This window comes from Engystomops pustulosus, chromosome 7 (assembly GCF_040894005.1).
Source record: "Engystomops pustulosus chromosome 7, aEngPut4.maternal, whole genome shotgun sequence".
In the NCBI taxonomy this organism is placed as follows: domain Eukaryota; kingdom Metazoa; phylum Chordata; class Amphibia; order Anura; family Leptodactylidae; genus Engystomops; species Engystomops pustulosus.
The window spans coordinates 1,819,722-1,847,099 of record NC_092417.1 but is presented as its reverse complement, the minus strand read 5'-3'; the positions used below and the strand labels follow the sequence as shown (position 1 = coordinate 1,847,099).

The following is a 27,378-nucleotide window of genomic DNA, read 5'->3' as shown; positions in this document are numbered from 1 at the left end:
TATTACAGTCCAGCAGTGATATAAGGGGAGGAGCTGATATCATCCCATCTTATTACAGTCCAGCAGTGATATAAGAGGAGGAGCTGTTATCATTCCATCTTATTACAGTCCAGCAGTGATATAAGAGGAGGAGCTGATATCATCCCATCTTATTACACTCCAGCAGTGATATAAGAGGAGGAGCTGATATCACATCTTATTACAGTCCAGCAGTGATATAAGAGGAGGAGCTGATATCACATATTATTACACTCCAGCAGTGATATTAGAGGAGGAGCTGTTATCATTCCATCTTATTACAGTCCAGCAGTGATATAAGAGGAGGAGCTGATATCATCACATCTTATTACACTCCAGCAGTGATATAAGGGGAGGAGCTGATATCATCCCATCTTATTACACTCCAGCAGTGATATAAGAGGAGGAGCTGATATCATCCCATCTTATTACACTCCAGCAGTGATATAAGAGGAGGAGCTGATATCACATCTTATTACAGTCCAGCAGTGATATAAGAGGAGGAGCTGATATCACATATTATTACACTCCAGCAGTGATATTAGAGGAGGAGCTGTTATCATTCCATCTTATTACAGTCCAGCAGTGATATAAGAGGAGGAGCTGATATCATCACATCTTATTACACTCCAGCAGTGATATAAGGGGAGGAGCTGATATCATCTTATTACAGTCCAGCAGTGATATAAGAGGAGGAGCTGATATCACATCTTATTACAGTCCAGCAGTGATATAAGGGGAGGAGCTGATATCATTCCATCTTATTACAGTCCAGCAGTGATATAAGGGGAGGAGCTGATATCACATCTTATTACAGTCCAGCAGTGATATAAGAGGAGGAGCTGATATCACATCTTATTACACTCCAGCAGTGATATAAGGGGAGGAGCTGATATCATCACATCTTATTACAGTCCAGCAGTGATATAAGAGGAGGAGCTGATATCACATCTTATTACAGTCCAGCAGTGATATAAGAGGAGGAGCTGATATCACATCTTATTACAGTCCAGCAGTGATATAAGGGGAGGAGCTGATATCCCATCTTATTACACTCCAGCAGTGATATAAGAGGAGGAGCTGATATCACATCTTATTACAGTCCAGCAGTGATATAAGAGGAGGAGCTGATATCATCACATCTTATTACACTCCAGCAGTGATATAAGGGGAGGAGCTGATATCATCACATCTTATTACACTCCAGCAGTGATATAAGAGGAGGAGCTGATATCACATCTTATTACACTCCAGCAGTGATATAAGGGGAGGAGCTGATATCACATCTTATTACAGTCCAGCAGTGATATAAGGGGAGGAGCTGATATCACATCTTATTACACTCCAGCAGTGATATAAGAGGAGGAGCTGATATCACATCTTATTACAGTCCAGCAGTGATATAAGAGGAGGAGCTGATATCACATCTTATTACACTCCAGCAGTGATATAAGAGGAGGAGCTGATATCACATCTTATTACAGTCCAGCAGTGATATAAGAGGAGGAGCTGATATCACATCTTATTACAGTCCAGCAGTGATATAAGGGGAGGAGCTGATATCACATCTTATTACACTCCAGCAGTGATATAAGGGGAGGAGCTGATATCACATCTTATTACAGTCCAGCAGTGATATAAGAGGAGGAGCTGATATCACATCTTATTACAGTCCAGCAGTGATATAAGAGGAGGAGCTGATATCACATCTTATTACACTCCAGCAGTGATATAAGAGGAGGAGCTGATATCACATCTTATTACAGTCCAGCAGTGATATAAGAGGAGGAGCTGATATCATCCCATCTTATTACACTCCAGCAGTGATATAAGGGGAGGAGCTGATATCACATCTTATTACAGTCCAGCAGTGATATAAGAGGAGGAGCTGATATCACATCTTATTACAGTCCAGCAGTGATATAAGAGGAGGAGCTGATATCACATCTTATTACAGTCCAGCAGTGATATAAGGGGAGGAGCTGATATCACATCTTATTACACTCCAGCAGTGATATAAGAGGAGGAGCTGATATCACATCTTATTACAGTCCAGCAGTGATATAAGAGGAGGAGCTGATATCACATCTTATTACAGTCCAGCAGTGATATAAGGGGAGGAGCTGATATCACATCTTATTACACTCCAGCAGTGATATAAGGGGAGGAGCTGATATCACATCTTATTACAGTCCAGCAGTGATATAAGAGGAGGAGCTGATATCATCCCATCTTATTACACTCCAGCAGTGATATAAGAGGAGGAGCTGATATCACATCTTATTACAGTCCAGCAGTGATATAAGGGGAGGAGCTGATATCACATCTTATTACACTCCAGCAGTGATATAAGAGGAGGAGCTGATATCACATCTTATTACACTCCAGCAGTGATATAAGAGGAGGAGCTGATATCATCACTTCTTATTACAGTCCAGCAGTGATATAAGAGGAGGAGCTGATATCATCCCATCTTATTACACTCCAGCAGTGATATAAGGGGAGGAGCTGATATCACATCTTATTACACTCCAGCAGTGATATAAGAGGAGGAGCTGATATCACATCTTATTACAGTCCAGCAGTGATATAAGAGGAGGAGCTGATATCATCACATCTTATTACAGTCCAGCAGTGATATAAGAGGAGGAGCTGATATCACATCTTATTACAGTCCAGCAGTGATATAAGAGGAGGAGCTGATATCACATCTTATTACACTCCAGCAGTGATATAAGAGGAAGGGCTGATATCACATCTTATTACAGTCCAGCAGTGATATAAGAGGAGGAGCTGATATCACATCTTATTACACTCCAGCAGTGATATAAGAGGAGGAGCTGATATCACATCTTATTACAGTCCAGCAGTGATATAAGGGGAGGAGCTGATATCACATCTTATTACAGTCCAGCAGTGATATAAGAGCAGGAGCTGATATCACATCTTATTACACTCCAGCAGTGATATAAGAGGAGGAGCTGATATCACATCTTATTACACTCCAGCAGTGATATAAGGGGAGGAGCTGATATCACATCTTATTACAGTCCAGCAGTGATATAAGAGGAGGAGCTGATATCATCCCATCTTATTACACTCCAGCAGTGATATAAGGGGAGGATCTGATATCACATCTTATTACAGTCCAGCAGTGATATAAGAGGAGGAGCTGATATCACATCTTATTACAGTCCAGCAGTGATATAAGAGGAGGAGCTGATATCACATCTTATTACAGTCCAGCAGTGATATAAGAGGAGGAGCTGATATCCCATCTTATTACAGTCCAGCAGTGATATAAGGGGAGGAGCTGATATCACATCTTATTACAGTCCAGCAGTGACATAAGGGGAGGAGCTGATATCACATCTTATTACAGTCCAGCAGTGATATAAGGGGAGGAGCTGATATCACATCTTATTACAGTCCAGCAGTGATATAAGAGGAGGAGCTGATATCATCCCATCTTATTACACTCCAGCAGTGATATAAGAGGAGGAGCTGATATCATCCCATCTTATTACAGTCCAGCAGTGATATAAGAGGAGGAGCTGATATCATCCCATCTTATTACACTCCAGCAGTGATATAAGAGGAGGAGCTGATATCACATCTTATTACAGTCCAGCAGTGATATAAGAGGAGGAGCTGATATCACATCTTATTACACTCCAGCAGTGATATAAGAGGAGGAGCTGATATCACATATTATTACACTCCAGCAGTGATATAAGGGGAGGAGCTGATATCACATCTTATTACAGTCCAGCAGTGATATAAGGGGAGGAGCTGATATCACATCTTATTACACTCCAGCAGTGATATAAGGGGAGGAGCTGATATCACATCTTATTACACTCCAGCAGTGATATAAGAGGAGGAGCTGATATCACATCTTATTACAGTCCAGCAGTGATATAAGGGGAGGAGCTGATATCACATCTTATTACAGTCCAGCAGTGATATAAGAGCAGGAGCTGATATCACATCTTATTACACTCCAGCAGTGATATAAGAGGAGGAGCTGATATCACATCTTATTACACTCCAGCAGTGATATAAGAGGAGGAGCTGATATCACATCTTATTACAGTCCAGCAGTGATATAAGAGGAGGAGCTGATATCACATCTTATTACAGTCCAGCAGTGATATAAGAGGAGGAGCTGTTATCATTACATCTTATTACAGTCCAGCAGTGATATAAGAGGAGGAGCTGATATCATCCCATCTTATTACACTCCAGCAGTGATATAAGAGGAGGAGCTGATATCACATCTTATTACAGTCCAGCAGTGATATAAGAGGAGGAGCTGATATCATCACATCTTATTACACTCCAGCAGTGATATAAGAGGAGGAGCTGATATCACATCTTATTACAGTCCAGCAGTGATATAAGAGGAGGAGCTGATATCATCACATCTTATTACAGTCCAGCAGTGATATAAGGGGAGGAGCTGATATCATCCCATCTTATTACACTCCAGCAGTGATATAAGAGGAGGAGCTGATATCACATCTTATTACACTCCAGCAGTGATATAAGAGGAGGAGCTGATATCACATCTTATTACAGTCCAGCAGTGATATAAGGGGAGGAGCTGATATCACATCTTATTACACTCCAGCAGTGATATAAGGGGAGGAGCTGATATCACATCTTATTACAGTCCAGCAGTGATATAAGAGGAGGAGCTGATATCACATCTTATTACACTCCAGCAGTGATATAAGAGGAGGAGCTGATATCACATCTTATTACAGTCCAGCAGTGATATAAGAGGAGGAGCTGATATCATCCCATCTTATTACACTCCAGCAGTGATATAAGGGGAGGAGCTGATATCACATCTTATTACAGTCCAGCAGTGATATAAGAGGAGGAGCTGATATCACATCTTATTACAGTCCAGCAGTGATATAAGAGGAGGAGCTGATATCACATCTTATTACAGTCCAGCAGTGATATAAGGGGAGGAGCTGATATCACATCTTATTACAGTCCAGCAGTGATATAAGGGGAGGAGCTGATATCACATCTTATTACAGTCCAGCAGTGATATAAGAGGAGGAGCTGATATCACATCTTATTACAGTCCAGCAGTGATATAAGAGGAGGAGCTGATATCATCACATCTTATTACACTCCAGCAGTGATATAAGGGGAGGAGCTGATATCATCCCATCTTATTACACTCCAGCAGTGATATAAGAGGAGGAGCTGATATCATCCCATCTTATTACACTCCAGCAGTGATATAAGGGGAGGAGCTGATATCACATCTTATTACACTCCAGCAGTGATATAAGGGGAGGAGCTGATATCACATCTTATTACAGTCCAGCAGTGATATAAGAGGAGGAGCTGATATCATCCCATCTTATTACAGTCCAGCAGTGATATAAGAGGAGGAGCTGATATCATCACATCTTATTACACTCCAGCAGTGATATAAGAGGAGGAGCTGATATCATCCCATCTTATTACAGTCCAGCAGTGATATAAGGGGAGGAGCTGATATCACATCTTATTACAGTCCAGCAGTGATATAAGAGGAGGAGCTGATATCATCCCATCTTATTACACTCCAGCAGTGATATAAGAGGAGGAGCTGATATCACATCTTATTACACTCCAGCAGTGATATAAGAGGAGGAGCTGATATCACATCTTATTACAGTCCAGCAGTGATATAAGAGGAGGAGCTGTTATCATTCCATCTTATTACAGTCCAGCAGTGATATAAGAGGAGGAGCTGATATCACATCTTATTACAGTCCAGCAGTGATATAAGAGGAGGAGCTGATATCACATCTTATTACAGTCCAGCAGTGATATAAGGGGAGGAGCTGATATCATCCCATCTTATTACACTCCAGCAGTGATATAAGAGGAGGAGCTGATATCACATCTTATTACACTCCAGCAGTGATATAAGAGGAGGAGCTGATATCATCCCATCTTATTACAGTCCAGCAGTGATATAAGGGGAGGAGCTGATATCACATCTTATTACAGTCCAGCAGTGATATAAGGGGAGGAGCTGATATCATCCCATCTTATTACAGTCCAGCAGTGATATAAGGGGAGGAGCTGATATCACATCTTATTACACTCCAGCAGTGATATAAGAGGAGGAGCTGATATCATCCCATCTTATTACAGTCCAGCAGTGATATAAGGGGAGGAGCTGATATCACATCTTATTACAGTCCAGCAGTGATATAAGAGGAGGAGCTGATATCATCCCATCTTATTACACTCCAGCAGTGATATAAGAGGAGGAGCTGATATCACATCTTATTACAGTCCAGCAGTGATATAAGAGGAGGAGCTGTTATCATTCCATCTTATTACAGTCCAGCAGTGATATAAGGGGAGGAGCTGATATCACATCTTATTACAGTCCAGCAGTGATATAAGAGGAGGAGCTGATATCACATCTTATTACAGTCCAGCAGTGATATAAGGGGAGGAGCTGATATCACATCTTATTACACTCCAGCAGTGATATAAGAGGAGGGGCTGATATCACATCTTATTACAGTCCAGCAGTGATATAAGAGGAGGAGCTGATATCATCACATCTTATTACAGTCCAGCAGTGATATAAGAGGAGGAGCTGATATCACATCTTATTACAGTCCAGCAGTGATATAAGAGGAGGAGCTGATATCATCACATCTTATTACAGTCCAGCAGTGATATAAAAGGAGGAGCTGATATCACATCTTATTACACTCCAGCAGTGATATAAGGGGAGGAGCTGATATCCCATCTTATTACAGTCCAGCAGTGATATAAAAGGAGGAGCTGATATCACATCTTATTACACTCCAGCAGTGATATAAGGGGAGGAGCTGATATCACATCTTATTACAGTCCAGCAGTGATATAAGAGGAAGGGCTGATATCATCACATCTTATTACAGTCCAGCAGTGATATAAGAGGAGGAGCTGATATCACATCTTATTACACTCCAGCAGTGATATAAGAGGAGGAGCTGATATCATCACATCTTATTACAGTCCAGCAGTGATATAAGAGGAGGAGCTGATATCACATCTTATTACAGTCCAGCAGTGATATAAGGGGAGGAGCTGATATCACATCTTATTACAGTCCAGCAGTGATATAAGAGGAGGAGCTGATATCACATCTTATTACAGTCCAGCAGTGATATAAGGGGAGGAGCTGATATCACATCTTATTACAGTCCAGCAGTGATATAAGAGGAGGAGCTGATATCACATCTTATTACACTCCAGCAGTGATATAAGAGGAGGAGCTGATATCACATCTTATTACACTCCAGCAGTGATATAAGAGGAGGAGCTGATATCATCACATCTTATTACAGTCCAGCAGTGATATAAGGGGAGGAGCTGATATCACAACTTATTACAGTCCAGCAGTGATATAAGAGGAGGAGCTGATATCACATCTTATTACAGTCCAGCAGTGATATAAGAGCAGGAGCTGATATCACATCTTATTACACTCCAGCAGTGATATAAGGGGAGGAGCTGATATCACATCTTATTACAGTCCAGCAGTGATATAAGAGGAGGAGCTGATATCACATCTTATTACAGTCCAGCAGTGATATAAGAGGAGGAGCTGATATCATCCCATCTTATTACAGTCCAGCAGTGATATAAGGGGAGGAGCTGATATCACATCTTATTACACTCCAGCAGTGATATAAGGGGAGGAGCTGATATCACATCTTATTACAGTCCAGCAGTGATATAAGGGGAGGAGCTGATATCACATCTTATTACAGTCCAGCAGTGATATAAGAGGAGGAGCTGATATCACATCTTATTACAGTCCAGCAGTGATATAAGATCAGGAGCTGATATCACATCTTATTACACTCCAGCAGTGATATAAGAGGAGGAGCTGATATCACATCTTATTACACTCCAGCAGTGATATAAGGGGAGGAGCTGATATCACATCTTATTACAGTCCAGCAGTGATATAAGAGGAGGAGCTGATATCACATCTTATTACACTCCAGCAGTGATATAAGAGGAGGATCTGATATCACATCTTATTACAGTCCAGCAGTGATATAAGAGGAGGAGCTGATATCATCCCATCTTATTACACTCCAGCAGTGATATAAGGGGAGGAGCTGATATCACATCTTATTACAGTCCAGCAGTGATATAAGAGGAGGAGCTGATATCATCCCATCTTATTACACTCCAGCAGTGATATAAGAGGAGGAGCTGATATCACATCTTATTACAGTCCAGCAGTGATATAAGAGGAGGAGCTGATATCACATCTTATTACAGTCCAGCAGTGATATAAGAGGAGGAGCTGATATCACATCTTATTACAGTCCAGCAGTGATATAAGAGGAGGAGCTGATATCACATCTTATTACAGTCCAGCAGTGATATAAGAGGAGGAGCTGATATCACATCTTATTACAGTCCAGCAGTGATATAAGAGGATGAGCTGATATCACATCTTATTACAGTCCAGCAGTGATATAAGGGGAGGAGCTGATATCATCACATCTTATTACAGTCCAGCAGTGATATAAGAGGAGGAGCTGATATCACATCTTATTACAGTCCAGCAGTGATATAAGAGGAGGAGCTGATATCACATCTTATTACACTCCAGCAGTGATATAAGAGGAGGAGCTGATATCATCCCATCTTATTACAGTCCAGCAGTGACATAAGAGGAGGAGCTGATATCACATCTTATTACAGTCCAGCAGTGATATAAGGGGAGGAGCTGATATCATCACATCTTATTACACTCCAGCAGTGATATAAGGGGAGGAGCTGATATCATCACATCTTATTACACTCCAGCAGTGATATAAGGGGAGGAGCTGATATCACATCTTATTACAGTCCAGCAGTGATATAAGGGGAGGAGCTGATATCACATCTTATTACACTCCAGCAGTGATATAAGAGGAGGAGCTGATATCACATCTTATTACACTCCAGCAGTGATATAAGAGGAGGAGCTGATATCACATCTTATTACAGTCCAGCAGTGATATAAGAGGAGGAGCTGATATCACATCTTATTACAGTCCAGCAGTGATATAAGGGGAGGAGCTGATATCATCACATCTTATTACAGTCCAGCAGTGATATAAGAGGAGGAGCTGATATCATCACATCTTATTACAGTCCAGCAGTGATATAAGAGGAGGAGCTGATATCATCCCATCTTATTACACTCCAGCAGTGATATAAGGGGAGGAGCTGATATCACATCTTATTACAGTCCAGCAGTGATATAAGAGGAGGAGCTGATATCACATCTTATTACAGTCCAGCAGTGATATAAGGGGAGGAGCTGATATCATCCCATCTTATTACAGTCCAGCAGTGATATAAGAGGAGGAGCTGATATCACATCTTATTACAGTCCAGCAGTGATATAAGAGGAGGAGCTGATATCACATCTTATTACACTCCAGCAGTGATATAAGAGGAGGAGCTGTTATCACATCTTATTACACTCCAGCAGTGATATAAGGGGAGGAGCTGATATCATCACATCTTATTACAGTCCAGCAGTGATATAAGAGGAGGAGCTGATATCATCACATCTTATTACAGTCCAGCAGTGATATAAGAGGAGGAGCTGATATCACATCTTATTACAGTCCAGCAGTGATATAAGAGGAGGAGCTGATATCATCACATCTTATTACAGTCCAGCAGTGATATAAGAGGAGGAGCTGATATCATCACATCTTATTACACTCCAGCAGTGATATAAGAGGAGGAGCTGATATCACATCTTATTACAGTCCAGCAGTGATATAAGAGGTGACACATATGGATGTGAAGGTCTCAGAATCCTGATGTAAGAAGCACAACTCCCATCAGGAAGGATCCCGGGTGCTGCTATGTCTGGGAGGTGAAGGTGCGGCGCACACACCTACAGGCACATACCGAGCCGGACGCCAATCATTAACCTGCCGCTCTCCCTGATCTCACACCTCCGCCCAGGTGACATGTCCCATCACCAGCCGAAAGCTATAGCACCAGCACCAAAACACGTGGAGCCGGCACCACACAGCAGCCACCATATACAGCACCAGACCACGAGGAGCCGGCACCACACAGCGGCTGCCATATACAGCACCAGCACCAGGCCACGAGGAGCCGGCACCACACAGCGGCTGCCATATACAGCACCAGCACCAGGCCACGAGGAGCCGGCACCACACAGCAGCCACCATACACAGCACCAAAACACGTGGAGCCGGCACCACACAGCAGCCACCATATACAGCACCAGGCCACGAGGAGCCGGCACCACACAGCGGCTGCCATATACAGCACCAGCACCAGGCCACGAGGAGCCGGCACCACACAGCGGCTGCCATATACAGCACCAGCACCAGGCCACGAGGAGCCGGCACCACACAGCGGCTGCCATATACAGCACCAGCACCAGGCCACGAGGAGCCGGCACCACACAGCGGCTGCCATATACAGCACCAGCACCAGACCACAAGGAGCCGGCACCACAAAGCAGCCACCATATACAGCACCAGACCACGAGGAGCCGGCACCACACAGCGGCTGCCATATACAGCACCAGCACCAGACCACGAGGAGCCGGCACCACACAGCGGCTGCCATATACAGCACCAGACCACGAGGAGCCGGCACCACACAGCGGCGCCATATACAGCACCAGACCACACAGCGGCGCCATATACAGCACCAGCACCAGACCACGAGGAGCCGGCACCACACAGCGGCGCCATATATAGCACCAGCACACGAGGAGCCGGCACCACACAGCGGCGCCATATATAGCACCAGCACACGAGGAGCCGGCACCACACAGCCGCGCCATATACAGCACCAGCACCAGACCACGAGGAGCCGGCACCACACAGCGGCGCCATATATAGCACCAGCACGCGAGGAGCCGGCACCACACAGCGGCGCCATATGCTCCAACAGGGATTACATAGCTATCTATTGGGCAAGGGGGCGGCTGGATCAGCACCAGACACACAACCCCCCGGAACCTGGCATCAGGTCTCACCCCCCCAGCCATGAGAGCCCTTCATACGTCCAGGCAGAGCCCGCACCATAAGGCGCACTTACCTGCCCCACTTGTCAGCCCGGTGACACATGTGGAAGTGACCTCCTCCTCCTCTCCTCCTCCTCGCTGTGCAGGGAGATTATTTACCTGCTCTTATTGACACAGCCCAGCATTAACCCCTGACATGCTGGAGCAGCCCTGGATCACAGCAGATCCCCAAGTGTGGGGCCCTCAGCGTCACCCATGGCCCCCCAGAACCAGGATCAATCATTACACCCATCACACAGAGGTATAGACACCGATACAGGGGGCACAACATATGGGGACCCCACACTACACGGGCCGGGGGTCCCCAGCGTCACATAGGAGGGAAAGGATCGGGGGTCCTAACAGTACAAATGGACGTCTCTACATTCAATATGAGCAGGGGGTCCCTAATATTTACACATGGGGGTCTGTACATTACAGATGAGTAAAGGGTCGGGGGTCCCTAATATTTACACATGGGGGTCTGTACATTACAGATGAGTAAAGGGTCGGGGGTCCCTAATATTACACAGGGGGGTCTCTACATTACAGATGAGTAAAGGGTCGGGGGTCCCTAATATTACACAGGGGGGTCTCTACATTACAGATGAGTAAAGAGTTGGGGGTCCCTAATATTACACATGGGGGTCTCTACATTACAGATGAGTAAAGGCTTGGGGGTCTTGTATTACACAGGGGGGTCTGTACATTACAGATGAGTAAAGGGTTGGGGGTCTTGTATTACACAGGGGGGTCTGTACATTACAGATGAGTAAAGGGTTGGGGGTCTGTACATTACAGATGAGTAAAGGGTTGGGGGTCTTGTATTACACAGGGGGGTCTGTACAGTACAGATGAGTAAAGGGTTGGGTGTCTTGTATTACACAGGGAGGTCTGTACATTACAGATGAGTAAAGGGTTGGGGGTCTTGTATTACACAGGGGGGTCTGTACATTACAGATGAGTAAAGGGTTGGGGGTCTTGTATTACACATGGGGGTCTGTACATTACAGATGAGTAAAGGGTTGGGGGTCTTGTATTACACAGGGGGGTCTGTACATTACAGATGAGTAAAGGGTTGGGGGTCTTGTATTACACAGGGGGGTCTGTACATTACAGATGAGTAAAGGGTTGGGGGTCTTGTATTACACAGGGGGGTCTCTACATTACAGATGAGTAAAGGGTTGGGGGTCTTGTATTACACAGGGGGGTCTGTACATTACAGATGAGTAAAGGGTCGGGGGTCTTGTATTACACAGGGGGTCTCTACATTACAGATGAGTAAAGGGTTGGGGGTCTTGTATTACACAGGGGGGTCTGTACATTACAGATGGGTAAAGGTTTGGGGGGTCCCTAATATTACACATGGGGGTCTCTACATTACAGATGAGTAAAGGGTCGGGGGTCTTGTATTACACAGGGGGGTCCCTACATTATAGACGAGTAAAGGGTTGGGGGTCCCTAATATTACACAGGGGGGTCTGTACATTACAGATGAGTAAAGGGTCGGGGGTCTTGTATTACACAGGGGGGTCTGTACATTACAGATGAGTAAAGGGTCGGGGGTCTTGTATTACACAGGGGGGTCTGTACATTACAGATGAGTAAAGGGTTGGGGGTCTTGTATTACACAGGGGGGTCTGTACATTACAGATGGGTAAAGGTTTGGGGGGTCCCTAATATTACACATGGGGGTCTCTACATTACAGATGGGTAAAGGGTTGGGGGTCCCTAATATTACACAGGGGGGTCTGTACATTACAGATGAGTAAAGGGTTGGGGGTCTTGTATTACACATGGGGGTCTGTACATTACAGATGAGTAAAGGGTCGGGGGTCTTGTATTACACAGGGAGGTCTGTACATTACAGATGAGTAAAGGGTTGGGGGTCTTGTATTACACAGGGGGGTCTGTACATTACAGATGAGTAAAGGGTTGGGGGTCTGTACATTACAGATGAGTAAAGGGTTGGGGGTCTTGTATTACACAGGGGGGTCTCTACATTACAGATGAGTAAAGGGTTGGGGGTCTTGTATTACACAGGGGGGTCTCTACATTACAGATGAGTAAAGGGTTGGGGGTCTTGTATTACACATGGGTAAAGGGTTGGGGGTCTGTACATATGAGACCCCCTGGCAGTAGTGGAGCCGCCAGGAGTAACCATGAATGTTTCATGTGTCAGGAATTTGCGCTCTTATCCGGGCGGCGCTGATAAAGGACGCGGAGTAACCCTATATGTGCCCGACCCAGGAGAGCGGGGGAGGGGAGCCGTGCTGGACTGCGGCATACAATGCATTCCTCCGCCGGCTGCTCAGGGGTTAATACAAAGTCCTCTCCACCTGCACAATAGCTCAGCCCCTGCCAAGGCAAAGTTGGGCACCCCACAGGTCCTACAGACCAACCTCAGCCTACTGCACCCTACAGGTCCTACAGACCAACCTCAGGCCGCTGCACCCTACAGGTCCTACAGACCAACCTCAGGCCGCTGCACCCTACAGGTCCTACAGACCAACCTCAGGCCGCTGCACCCTACAGGTCCTACAGACCAACCTCAGGCCGCTGCACCCTACAGGTCCTACAGACCAACCTCAGGCCGCTGCACCCTACAGGTCCTACAGACCAACCTCAGGCCGCTGCACCCTACAGGTCCTACAGACCAACCTCAGGCCGCTGCACCCTACAGGTCCTACAGACCAACCTCAGGCCGCTGCACCCTACAGGTCCTACAGACCAACCTCAGCCTACTGCACCCTACAGGTCCTACAGACCAACCTCAGCCTACTGCACCCTACAGGTCCTACAGACCAACCTCAGCCTACTGCACCCGACAGGTCCTACAGACCAACCTCAGCCTACTGCACCCGACAGGTCCTACAGACCAACCTCAGCCCGCTGCACCCGACAGGTCCTACAGACCAAGGACAAGCAGGACCCGGAGCAGCCAAGGCCGCTCCACAGCACTGAATACTGTGACGGCACCCAATGCTCACCCACCAGGAGCGGAGCCCCTTTCTGATGCCACCACGGGGCAGGCGCATTGTCCCCCTCCTCCTCCTCTGGGAACCTGTCATTATCCCTGGCCGGGCGTTTACCTGCTCCTAATCCATCATTACATGAAGTATAATATCCCGAGTCACAGGACGCGGCCCCGCACTGACCAGGAGCCCGAACCTCTCACCCATCGCACCTCGCCATAGGTCCCCCCAATATCTTACAGGGACCCATCCATCGCCGCTGTCAGTTTTGCCGCAGTCGCTGTTATAATCTTAGGATCGCAGGTTTTGTCCGAATTTCTTCATAAAACCCAAAATATCACAATTATTCAGCAAAAAATACACCCATTAAAATAAAGATAAAACCGCGGCCTGAGGATGACCCGGGGGATTGTGAGGCCCGGGGAGCGGTCACGCGGGTGAGACACATACGAGACCGGGGAGTAGCCCCCCGCGTTCTGCCGGGAAAAGACGGATCCGACCTCGGAGGAGATTTTGGGGCAGATGCCACTGAGCAAATTCACCAAATGTAAAATCATGAAATAACGTGTAAAAGGAAGTGGAAGCTGCAAAGGTCAACGGAGAGGTCAGGAGGTCAGACAGAGAGTAAGCCCAGGGGTTATGTGTAGCAGCAGGGTCAGACGTCAGAGGCCGAGCGCTTCCCTGACCTCAGAGACGGGTTCATCAGTGACTACAAGCCGGACCCTCATCAACAGCAGAGACAGGGGGACACGCGAGGCCTCCAGCACCCGGATCATGGATGACCCACAGGATCACATACAGCTCCAAGAACCGGCTCCCGAGGAGACTATTCTACAGAGTCACAGCTCTTACAGTACAGAACCGGCTCCCGAGGAGACTATTCTACAGAGTCACAGCTCTTACAGTACAGAACCGGCTCCCGAGGAGACTATTCTACAGAGTCACAGCTCTAACAGTACAGAACCGGCTCCTGAGGAGACTATTCTACAGAGTCACAGCTCTTACAGTACAGAACCGGCTCCTGAGGAGACTATTCTACAGAGTCACAGCTCTTACAGTAAGGAACCGGCTCCCGAGGAGACTATTCTACAGAGTCACAGCTCTTACAGTACAGAACCGGCTCCCGAGGAGACTATTCTACAGAGTCACAGCTCTTACAGTACAGAACCAGCTCCTGAGGAGACTATTCTACAGAGTCACAGCTCTAACAGTACAGAACCGGCTCCTGAGGAGACTATTCTACAGAGTCACAGCTCTTACAGTACAGAACCGGCTCCCGAGGAGACTATTCTACAGAGTCACAGCTCTTACAGTACAGAACCGGCTCCCGAGGAGACTATTCTACAGAGTCACAGCTCTTACAGTACAGAACCGGCTCCCGAGGAGACTATTCTACAGAGTCACAGCTCTAACAGTACAGAACCGGCTCCTGAGGAGACTATTCTACAGAGTCACAGCTCTTACAGTACAGAACCGGCTCCCGAGGAGACTATTCTACAGAGTCACAGCTCTTACAGTACAGAACCGGCTCCCGAGGAGACTATTCTACAGAGTCACAGCTCTTACAGTACAGAACCGGCTCCTGAGGAGACTATTCTACAGAGTCACAGCTCTTACAGTACAGAACCGGCTCCCGAGGAGACTATTCTACAGAGTCACAGCTCTTACAGTAAGGAACCGGCTCCTGAGGAGACTATTCTACAGAGTCACAGCTCTTACAGTAAAGAACCGGCTCCTGAGGAGACTATTCTACAGAGTCACAGCTCTTACAGTAAAGAACCGGCTCCTGAGGAGACTATTCTACAGAGTCACAGCTCTTACAGTACAGAACCGGCTCCTGAGGAGACTATTCTACAGAGTCACAGCTCTTACAGTAAGGAACCGGCTCCTGAGGAGACTATTCTACACATCCACAGCTCTTACAGTAAGGAACCGGCTCCTGAGGAGACTATTCTACAGAGTCACAGCTCTAACAGTACAGAACCGGCTCCTGAGGAGACTATTCTACAGAGTCACAGCTCTTACAGTACAGAACCGGCTCCTGAGGAGACTTTTCTACAGAGTCACAGCTCTTACAGTAAGGAACCGGCTCCTGAGGAGACTATTCTACAGAGTCACAGCTCTTACAGTACAGAACCGGCTCCTGAGGAAACTATTCTACAGAGTCACAGCTCTTACAGTACAGAACCGGCTCCTGAGGAGACTATTCTACAGAGTCACAGCTCTTACAGTAAGGAACCGGCTCCTGAGGAGACTATTCTACAGAGTCACAGCTCTTACAGTAAGGAACCGGCTCCTGAGGAAACTATTCTACAGAGTCACAGCTCTTACAGTAAGGAACCGGCTCCTGAGGAGACTATTCTACAGAGTCACAGCTCTAACAGTACAGAACCGGCTCCTGAGGAGACTATTCTACAGAGTCACAGCTCTTACAGTACAGAACCGGCTCCCGAGGAGACTATTCTACAGAGTCACAGCTCTTACAGTAAGGAACCGGCTCCTGAGGAGACTATTCTACAGAGTCACAGCTCTTACAGTAAAGAACCGGCTCCTGAGGAGACTATTCTACAGAGTCACAGCTCTTACAGTAAAGAACCGGCTCCTGAGGAGACTATTCTACAGAGTCACAGCTCTTACAGTACAGAACCGGCTCCTGAGGAGACTATTCTACAGAGTCACAGCTCTTACAGTAAGGAACCGGCTCCTGAGGAGACTATTCTACACATCCACAGCTCTTACAGTAAGGAACCGGCTCCTGAGGAGACTATTCTACAGAGTCACAGCTCTAACAGTACAGAACCGGCTCCTGAGGAGACTATTCTACAGAGTCACAGCTCTTACAGTACAGAACCGGCTCCTGAGGAGACTTTTCTACAGAGTCACAGCTCTTACAGTAAGGAACCGGCTCCTGAGGAGACTATTCTACAGAGTCACAGCTCTTACAGTACAGAACCGGCTCCTGAGGAAACTATTCTACAGAGTCACAGCTCTTACAGTACAGAACCGGCTCCTGAGGAGACTATTCTACACATCCACAGCTCTTACAGTAAGGAACCGGCTCCTGAGGAGACTATTCTACAGAGTCACAGCTCTAACAGTACAGAACCGGCTCCTGAGGAGACTATTCTACAGAGTCACAGCTCTTACAGTACAGAACCGGCTCCTGAGGAGACTATTCTACAGAGTCACAGCTCTTACAGTACAGAACCGGCTCCTGAGGAGACTATTCTACAGAGTCACAGCTCTTACAGTACAGAACCGGCTCCTGAGGAGACTATTCTACAGAGTCACAGCTCTTACAGTACAGAACCGGCTCCTGAGGAGACTATTCTACACATCCACAGCTCTTACAGTAAGGAACCGGCTCCTGAGGAGACTATTCTACAGAGTCACAGCTCTAACAGTACAGAACCGGCTCCTGAGGAGACTATTCCACAGAGTCACAGCTCTTACAGTAAGGAACCGGCTCCTGAGGAGACTATTCTACAGAGTCACAGCTCTAACAGTACAGAACCGGCTCCTGAGGAGACTATTCCACAGAGTCACAGCTCTAACAGTACAGAACCGGCTCCTGAGGAGACTATTCCACAGAGTCACAGCTCTTACAGTAAGGAACCGGCTCCTGAGGAGACTATTCTACAGAGTCACAGCTCTTACAGTAAGGAACCGGCTCCTGAGGAGACTATTCTACAGAGTCACAGCTCTTACAGTACAGAACCGGCTCCTGAAGAGACTATTCTACAGAGTCACAGCTCTTACAGTAAGGAACCGGCTCCTGAAGAGACTATTCTACAGAGTCACAGCTCTTACAGTAAGGAACCGGCTCCTGAGGAGACTATTCTACAGAGTCACAGCTCTTACAGTACAGAACCAGCTCCTGAGCAGACTATGCTACAGAGTCACAGCTCTTACAGTAAGGAACCGGCTCCTGAGGAGACTATTCTACAGAGTCACAGCTCTTACAGTAAGGAACCAGCTCCCGAGGAGACTATTCTACAGAGTCACAGCTCTTACAGTAAAGAACCGGCTCCTGAGGAAACTATTCTACAGAGTCACAGCTCTTACAGTACAGAACCGGCTCCTGAGGAGACTATTCTACAGAGTCACAGCTCTTACAGTAAAGAACCAGCTCCTGAGGAGACTATTCTACAGAGTCACAGCTCTTACAGTAAGGAACCGGCTCCTGAGGAGACTATTCTACAGAGTCACAGCTCTTACAGTACAGAACCGGCTCCTGAGGAGACTATTCTACAGAGTCACAGCTCTTACAGTACAGAACCGGCTCCTGAGGAGACTATTCCACAGAGTCACAGCTCTTACAGTAAGGAACCGGCTCCTGAGGAGACTATTCTACAGAGTCACAGCTCTTACAGTAAGGAACCGGCTCCTGAGGAGACTATTCTACAGAGTCACAGCTCTTACAGTAAGGAACCGGCTCCTGAGGAGACTATTCTACAGAGTCACAGCTCTTACAGTAAGGAACCGGCTCCTGAGGAGACTATTCTACAGAGTCACAGCTCTTACAGTAAGGAACCGGCTCCTGAGGAGACTATTCTACACATTCACAGCTCTTACAGTAAGGAACCGGCTCCTGAGGAGACTATTCTACAGAGTCACAGCTCTTACAGTACAGAACCGGCTCCTGAGGAGACTATTCTACAGAGTCACAGCTCTTACAGTAAGGAACCGGCTCCTGAGACTATTCTACAGAGTCACAGCTCTTACAGTACAGAACCGGCTCCTGAGGAGACTATTCTACAGAGTCACAGCTCTTACAGTAAGGAACCGGCTCCTGAGGAGACTATTCTACAGAGTCACAGCTCTTACAGTACAGAACCGGCTCCTGAGGAGAGTATTCTACAGAGTCACAGCTCTTACAGTAAGGAACCAGCTCCTGAGGAGACTATTCTACAGAGTCACAGCTCTTACAGTAAGGAACCGGCTCCTGAGGAGACTATTCTACAGAGTCACAGCTCTTACAGTACAGAACCGGCTCCTGAAGAGACTATTCTACAGAGTCACAGCTCTTACAGTAAAGAACCGGCTCCTGAGGAGACTATTCTACAGAGTCACAGCTCTTACAGTAAGGAACCGGCTCCTGAGGAGACTATTCTACAGAGTCACAGCTCTAACAGTACAGAACCGGCTCCTGAGGAGACTATTCTACAGAGTCACAGATCTTACAGTACAGAACCGGCTCCTGAGGAGACTATTCTACAGAGTCACAGCTCTTACAGTACAGAACCGGCTCCTGAGGAGACTATTCTACAGAGTCACAGCTCTTACAGTACAGAACCGGCTCCTGAGGAGACTATTCTACAGAGTCACAGCTCTAACAGTACAGATCCGGCTCCTGAGGAGACTATTCCACAGAGTCACAGCTCTTACAGTACAGAACCGGCTCCTGAGGAGACTATTCTACAGAGTCACAGCTCTTACAGTAAGGAACCGGCTCCTGAGGAGACTATTCTACAGAGTCACAGCTCTTACAGTAAGGAACCGGCTCCTGAGGAGACTATTCCACAGAGTCACAGCTCTAACAGTACAGAACCGGCTCCTGAGGAGACTATTCCACAGAGTCACAGCTCTTACAGTACAGAACCGGCTCCTGAGGAGACTATTCTACAGAGTCACAGCTCTTACAGTACAGAACCAGCTCCTGAGGAGACTATGCTACAGAGTCACAGCTCTTACAGTAAGGAACCGGCTCCTGAGACTATTCTACAGAGTCACAGCTCTTACAGTACAGAACCGGCTCCCGAGGAGACTATTCTACAGAGTCACAGCTCTTACAGTAAAGAACCGGCTCCTGAGGAAACTATTCTACAGAGTCACAGCTCTTACAGTACAGAACCGGCTCCTGAGGAGACTATTCTACAGAGTCACAGCTCTTACAGTAAAGAACCAGCTCCTGAGGAGACTATTCTACAGAGTCACAGCTCTTACAGTAAGGAACCGGCTCCTGAGGAGACTATTCTACAGAGTCACAGCTCTTACAGTACAGAACCGGCTCCTGAGGAGACTATTCTACAGAGTCACAGCTCTTACAGTACAGAACCGGCTCCTGAGGAGACTATTCCACAGAGTCACAGCTCTTACAGTAAGGAACCGGCTCCTGAGGAGACTATTCTACAGAGTCACAGCTCTTACAGTAAGGAACCGGCTCCTGAGGAGACTATTCTACAGAGTCACAGCTCTTACAGTAAGGAACCGGCTCCTGAAGAGACTATTCTACAGAGTCACAGCTCTTACAGTAAGGAACCGGCTCCTGAGGAGACTATTCTACACATTCACAGCTCTTACAGTAAGGAACCGGCTCCTGAGGAGACTATTCTACAGAGTCACAGCTCTTACAGTACAGAACCGGCTCCTGAGGAGACTATTCTACAGAGTCACAGCTCTTACAGTAAGGAACCGGCTCCTGAGACTATTCTACAGAGTCACAGCTCTTACAGTACAGAACCGGCTCCTGAGGAGACTATTCTACAGAGTCACAGCTCTTACAGTAAGGAACCGGCTCCTGAGGAGACTATTCTACAGAGTCACAGCTCTTACAGTACAGAACCGGCTCCTGAGGAGAGTATTCTACAGAGTCACAGCTCTTACAGTAAGGAACCAGCTCCTGAGGAGACTATTCTACAGAGTCACAGCTCTTACAGTAAGGAACCGGCTCCTGAGACTATTCTACAGAGTCACAGCTCTTACAGTAAGGAACCGGCTCCTGAGACTATTCTACAGAGTCACAGCTCTTACAGTAAGGAACCGGCTCCTGAGGAAACTATTCTACAGAGTCACAGCTCTTACAGTAAGGAACCGGCTCCTGAGGAGACTATTCTACAGAGTCACAGCTCTTACAGTACAGAACCGGCTCCTGAGGAGACTATTCTACAGAGTCACAGCTCTTACAGTAAGGAACCGGCTCCTGAGACTATTCTACAGAGTCACAGCTCTTACAGTAAGGAACCGGCTCCTGAGACTATTCTACAGAGTCACAGCTCTTACAGTAAGGAACCGGCTCCTGAGGAGACTATTCTACAGAGTCACAGCTCTTACAGTAAAGAACCGGCTCCTGAGGAGACTATTCTACAGAGTCACAGCTCTTACAGTACAGAACCGGCTCCTGAGGAGACTATTCTACAGAGTCACAGCTCTTACAGTAAGGAACCGGCTCCTGAGGAGACTGTTCTACAGAGTCACAGCTCTTACAGTAAGGAACCAGCTCCCGAGGAGACTATTCCACAGAGTCACAGCTCTTACAGTAAAGAACCGGCTCCCGAGGAGACTATTCTACAGAGTCACAGCTCTTACAGTACAGAACCGGCTCCTGAGGAGACTATTCTACAGAGTCACAGCTCTTACAGTAAGGAACCGGCTCCTGAGGAGACTATTCTACAGAGTCACAGCTCTTACAGTAAGGAACCGGCTCCTGAGGAGACTATTCCACAGAGTCACAGCTCTTACAGTAAGGAACCGGCTCCTGAAGAGACTATTCTACAGAGTCACAGCTCTTACAGTAGAGAACCGGCTCCTGAGGAGACTATTCTACAGAGTCACAGCTCTTACAGTAGAGAACCGGCTCCTGAAGAGACTATTCTACAGAGTCACAGCTCTTACAGTAAAGAACCGGCTCCTGAGGAGACTATGCTACAGAGTCACAGCTCTTACAGTACAGAACCGGCTCCTGAGGAGGCTATTCTACAGAGTCACAGCTCTTACAGTAAAGAACCGGCTCCTGAGGAGACTATTCTACAGAGTCACAGCTCTTACAGTAAGGAACCAGCTCCTGAGGAGACTATTCCACAGAGTCACAGCTCTTACAGTAAGGAACCGGCTCCTGAGGAGACTATTCCACAGAGTCACAGCTCTTACAGTAAGGAACCGGCTCCTGAGGAGACTATTCCACAGAGTCACAGCTCTTACAGTAAGGAACCGGCTCCTGAAGAGACTATTCTACAGAGTCACAGCTCTTACAGTAGAGAACCGGCTCCTGAAGAGACTATTCTACAGAGTCCCAGCTCTTACAGTACAGAACCGGCTCCTGAGGAGACTATTCTACAGAGTCACAGCTCTTACAGTAAAGAACCGGCTCCTGAGGAGACTATTCTACAGAGTCACAGCTCTTACAGTACAGAACCGGCTCCTGAGGAGACTACAGTACAGAACCGGCTCCTTAGGAGACTATTCTACAGAGTCACAGCTCTTACAGTACAGAACCGGCTCCTGAGGAGACTATTCTACAGAGTCACAGCTCTTACAGTACAGAACCGGCTCCTGAGGAGACTATTCTACAGAGTCACAGCTCTTACAGTAAGGAACTGGCTCCTGAGGAGACTATTCTACAGAGTCACAGCTCTTACAGTAAGGAACCGGCTCCTGAGGAGACTATTCTACAGAGTCACAGCTCTTACAGTACAGAACCGGCTCCTGAGGAGACTATTCTACAGAGTCACAGCTCTTACAGTACAGAACCGGCTCCTGAGGAGACTATTCTACAGAGTCACAGCTCTTACAGTACAGAACCGGCTCCTGAGGAGACTACAGTACAGAACCGGCTCCTTAGGAGACTATTCTACAGAGTCACAGCTCTTACAGTACAGAACCGGCTCCTGAGGAGACTATTCTACAGAGTCACAGCTCTTACAGTACAGAACCGGCTCCTGAGGAGACTATTCTACAGAGTCACAGCTCTTACAGTACAGAACCGGCTCCTGAGGAGGCTATTCCACAGAGTCACAGCTCTTACAGTAAGGAACCGGCTCCCGAGGAGACTATTCTACAGAGTCACAGCTCTTACAGTACAGAACCGGCTCCTGAGGAGACTATTCTACAGAGTCACAGCTCTTACAGTACAGAACCGGCTCCTGAGGAGGCTATTCCACAGAGTCACAGCTCTTACAGTAAGGAACCGGCTCCCGAGGAGACTATTCTACAGAGTCACAGCTCTTACAGTACAGAACCAGCTCCTGAGGAGACTATGCTACAGAGTCACAGCTCTTACAGTACAGAACCGGCTCCCGAGGAGACTATTCTACAGAGTCACAGCTCTTACAGTACAGAACCGGCTCCTGAGGAGACTATTCTACAGAGTCACAGCTCTTACAGTACAGAACCGGCTCCTGAGGAGGCTATTCCACAGAGTCACAGCTCTTACAGTAAGGAACCGGCTCCCGAGGAGACTATTCTACAGAGTCACAGCTCTTACAGTACAGAACCAGCTCCTGAGGAGACTATGCTACAGAGTCACAGCTCTTACAGTACAGAACCGGCTCCCGAGGAGACTATTCTACAGAGTCACAGCTCTTACAGTAAGGAACCGGCTCCTGAGGAGACTATTCTACAGAGTCACAGCTCTTACAGTACAGAACCGGCTCCTGAGGAGACTATTCTACAGAGTCACAGCTCTTACAGTACAGAACCGGCTCCTGAGGAGACTATTCTACAGAGTCACAGCTCTTACAGTAAGGAACCAGCTCCTGAGGAGACTATTCTACAGAGTCACAGCTCTTACAGTACAGAACCGGCTCCTGAGGAGACTATTCTACAGAGTCACAGCTCTTACAGTACAGAACCGGCTCCTGAGGAGACTATTCTACAGAGTCACAGCTCTTACAGTAAGGAACCGGCTCCTGAGGAGACTATTCTACAGAGTCACAGCTCTTACAGTACAGAACCGGCTCCTGAGGAGACTATTCTACAGAGTTACAGCTCTTACAGTAAGGAACCAGCTCCTGGGGAGACTATTCTACAGAGTCACAGCTCTTACAGTAAGGAACCGGCTCCTGAGGAGACTATTCTACAGAGTCACAGCTCTTACAGTACAGAACCGGCTCCTGAGGAGACTATTCTACAGAGTCACAGCTCTTACAGTACAGAACCAGCTCCTGAGGAGACTATTCTACAGAGTCACAGCTCTTACAGTACAGAACCGGCTCCGGAGGAGACTATTCTACAGAGTCACAGCTCTTACAGTAAGGAACCGGCTCCTGAGGAGACTATTCTACAGAGTCACAGCTCTTACAGTAAGGAACCGGCTCCCGAGGAGACTATTCTACAGAGTCACAGCTCTTACAGTAAGGAACCGGCTCCCGAGGAGACTATTCTACAGAGTCACAGCTCTTACAGTACAGAACCGGCTCCTGAGGAGACTATTCTACAGAGTTACAGCTCTTACAGTACAGAACCGGCTCCTGAGGAGACTATTCTACAGAGTCACAGCTCTTACAGTAAGGAACCGGCTCCTGAGGAGACTATTCTACAGAGTCACAGCTCTTACAGTAAGGAACCGGCTCCTGAGGAGACTATTCTACAGAGTCACAGCTCTTACAGTACAGAACCGGCTCCTGAGGAGACTATTCTACAGAGTCACAGCTCTTACAGTAAGGAACCGGCTCCTGAGGAGACTATTCTACAGAGTCACAGCTCTTACAGTAAGGAACCGGCTCCCGAGGAGACTATTCTACAGAGTCACAGCTCTTACAGTAAGGAACCGGCTCCCGAGGAGACTATTCTACAGAGTCACAGCTCTTACAGTACAGAACCGGCTCCTGAGGAGACTATTCTACAGAGTTACAGCTCTTACAGTAAGGAACCGGCTCCTGAGGAGACTATTCTACAGAGTCACAGCTCTTACAGTACAGAACCGGCTCCTGAGGAGACTATTCTACAGAGTCACAGCTCTTACAGTAAGGAACCGGCTCCTGAGGAGACTATTCTACAGAGTCACAGCTCTTACAGTAAGGAACCGGCTCCTGAGGAGACTATTCTACAGAGTCACAGCTCTTACAGTAAGGAACCGGCTCCCGAGGAGACTATTCTACAGAGTCACAGCTCTTACAGTAAGGAACCGGCTCCCGAGGAGACTATTCTACAGAGTCACAGCTCTTACAGTACAGAACCGGCTCCTGAGGAGACTATTCTACAGAGTTACAGCTCTTACAGTACAGAACCGGCTCCTGAGGAGACTATTCTACAGAGTCACAGCTCTTACAGTAAGGAACCGGCTCCTGAGGAGACTATTCTACAGAGTCACAGCTCATACAGTAAAGAACCGGCTCCTGAGGAGACTATTCTACAGAGTCACAGCTCTTACAGTAAGGAACCGGCTCCTGAGGAGACTATTCTACAGAGTCACAGCTCTTACAGTACAGAACCGGCTCCTGAGGAGACTACTGTACAGATCCGGCTGTAGCCTGTGATATCCTCCTCCCTGCTGGGTGGTCTCTGGGGTCTCCTGGACATTGGGGGGGCACATATTTATGAAGCTGGAGCAGTGAACAGGACAGACCGGTCTGGGTGACTGGATGGTGAGTGTAGCGGGAGGATCTCCAGGCAGGACGGGCAGGGTCGGGCAGTTTCACTGCTCTGCAATCAGTTTCGCTGCTGCCAGGAGGGGCAATGGAGGAAGTGCCTGTTAACCCCTTCCTGGGCTCTGCTCATTTATTACACTGATCACCGGACGACTGCACCGAGGACCCGACATAAAGGATCAAGGGAAAGAAGGAGATGAACATGAAGGAAAGGACTCCCCGGGGCTCCCCCAGGGTGGTTTCCAGGAGGATGAGTCCAGTAGCTGCGGATCAGAACACGGATGAGCAGATCTCTGGACGGCCCTAGCAGGACCAGGCAGGAAGGTCATTGGGTCGTCTGGAGGCCGGTCCCCCAGCTGCCGGGTATAATCTGGGAAGGAGCGCTGGACACCGGTGCCGGTCCCCGAGGAGCTCAGAACGGAGGCTCCGGGGTCTGAGAGATGAGGGGTCCTATCCCCCACAGGAGAGGCAGTGAGGGGTCACAGCTGGGGAGAGGGGACCCCTGAGGGTGATGCCACGCCCACGCTCCTGCCTTTGGCTGGTTGGAATCTGTATCCCGGCTGCCGACACGTCTGGAAACCTACAACATGGCACCGTGCGGCGTCACCCGGAGCGTCAGTCATCGGGGTCTCCCCTAGGGTAGGGACACACGGGGGCCCGGGACATCCCATCTCCAGCACAAAGCCGGGGGCCCGGGACATCCCATCTCCAGCACAAAGCCGGGGGCCCGGGACATCTCACCTCCAGCACAAAGCCGGGGGCCCGGGACATCCCATCTCCTGCACAAAGCCGGGGGCCCGGGACATCTCACCTCCAGCACAGAGCCGGGGGCCCGGGACATCCCATCTCCAGCACAAAGCCAGGGGCCCAGGACATCCCATCTCCAGCACAAAGCCGAGGGCCCGGGACATCCCACCTCCAGCACAAAGCCGGGGGCCCGGGACATCCCATCTCCAGCACAAAGCCGGGGGCCCGGGACATCCCACCTCCAGCACAAAGCCGGGGGCCCGGGACATCCCATCTCCAGCACAAAGCCGGGGGCCCGGGACATCCCATCTCCAGCACAAAGCCGAGGGGCCCGGGACATCCCATCTCCAGCACAAAGCCGGGGGCCCGGGACATCCCATCTCCAGCACAAAGCCGGGGGCCCGGGACATCCCATCTCCAGCACAAAGCCGGGGGCCCGGGACATCCCACCTCCAGCACAAAGCCGGGGGGCCGGGGATAGCAGGAGGAGCCGCCACGGGCCGGGAATCACCGGGATCCAAGGAAACACCAGGACAGCAACTCCCTAAACACCTGATAGAACCCACCCGGGCCTGGACTTACCTGCAGGGGAAGGGTGTCTCCTGTGTTACTATATACAGAGAGCAGTGTATTATTACACACAGGATAAGGCGTGTTATCATATATAGGTCATGTGTATAATTACTATTATATAATGTCCTGTGTATTACACCTGTCCTGTATATAACAACATAATGTCCTGTGTATTACACCTGTCCTGTATATAATAACATAGTGTCCTGTGTATTACACCTGTCCTGTATATAATAACATAGTGTCCTGCGTATTACACCTGTCCTGTATATAACAACATAATGTCCTGCGTATTACACCTGTCCTGTATATAATAACATAGTGTCCTGTGTATTACACCTGTCCTGTATATAATAACATAATGTCCTGTGTATTACACCTGTCCTGTATATAATAACATAGTGTCCTGCATATTACACCTGTCCTGTATATAACAGCATAGTGTCCTGTATATTACACCTGTCCTGTATATAACAACATAATGTCCTGCATATTACACCTGTCCTGTATATAATAACATAGTGTCCTGTGTATTACACCTGTCCTGTATATAACAGCATAGTGTCCTGTATATTACACCTGTCCTGTATATAACAACATAATGTCCTGCATATTACACCTGTCCTGTATATAATAACATAGTGTCCTGTGTATTACACCTGTCCTG

At 47.8% G+C, this 27,378-nt stretch overlaps 1 protein-coding gene across 5 annotated transcripts in view; it reads right to left on the bottom strand.

Annotated features, from left to right (window-relative positions):
* The window catches only part of CGN (cingulin), a 70,379-nt gene that overhangs the window by 28,764 nt on the left and 14,237 nt on the right, over positions 1-27,378 (bottom strand). Inside the window, exon 1 of one of the 5 annotated variants that reach the window (XM_072114443.1) lies at positions 11,146-11,208. The exons of the other annotated variants lie outside the window; for them this stretch is intronic. The gene's annotated coding sequence lies outside the window, so the exon portion shown is untranslated. Of the gene's footprint in view, positions 1-11,145; positions 11,209-27,378 lie in introns of those variants that run through there. 5 annotated transcript variants of the gene reach the window in all.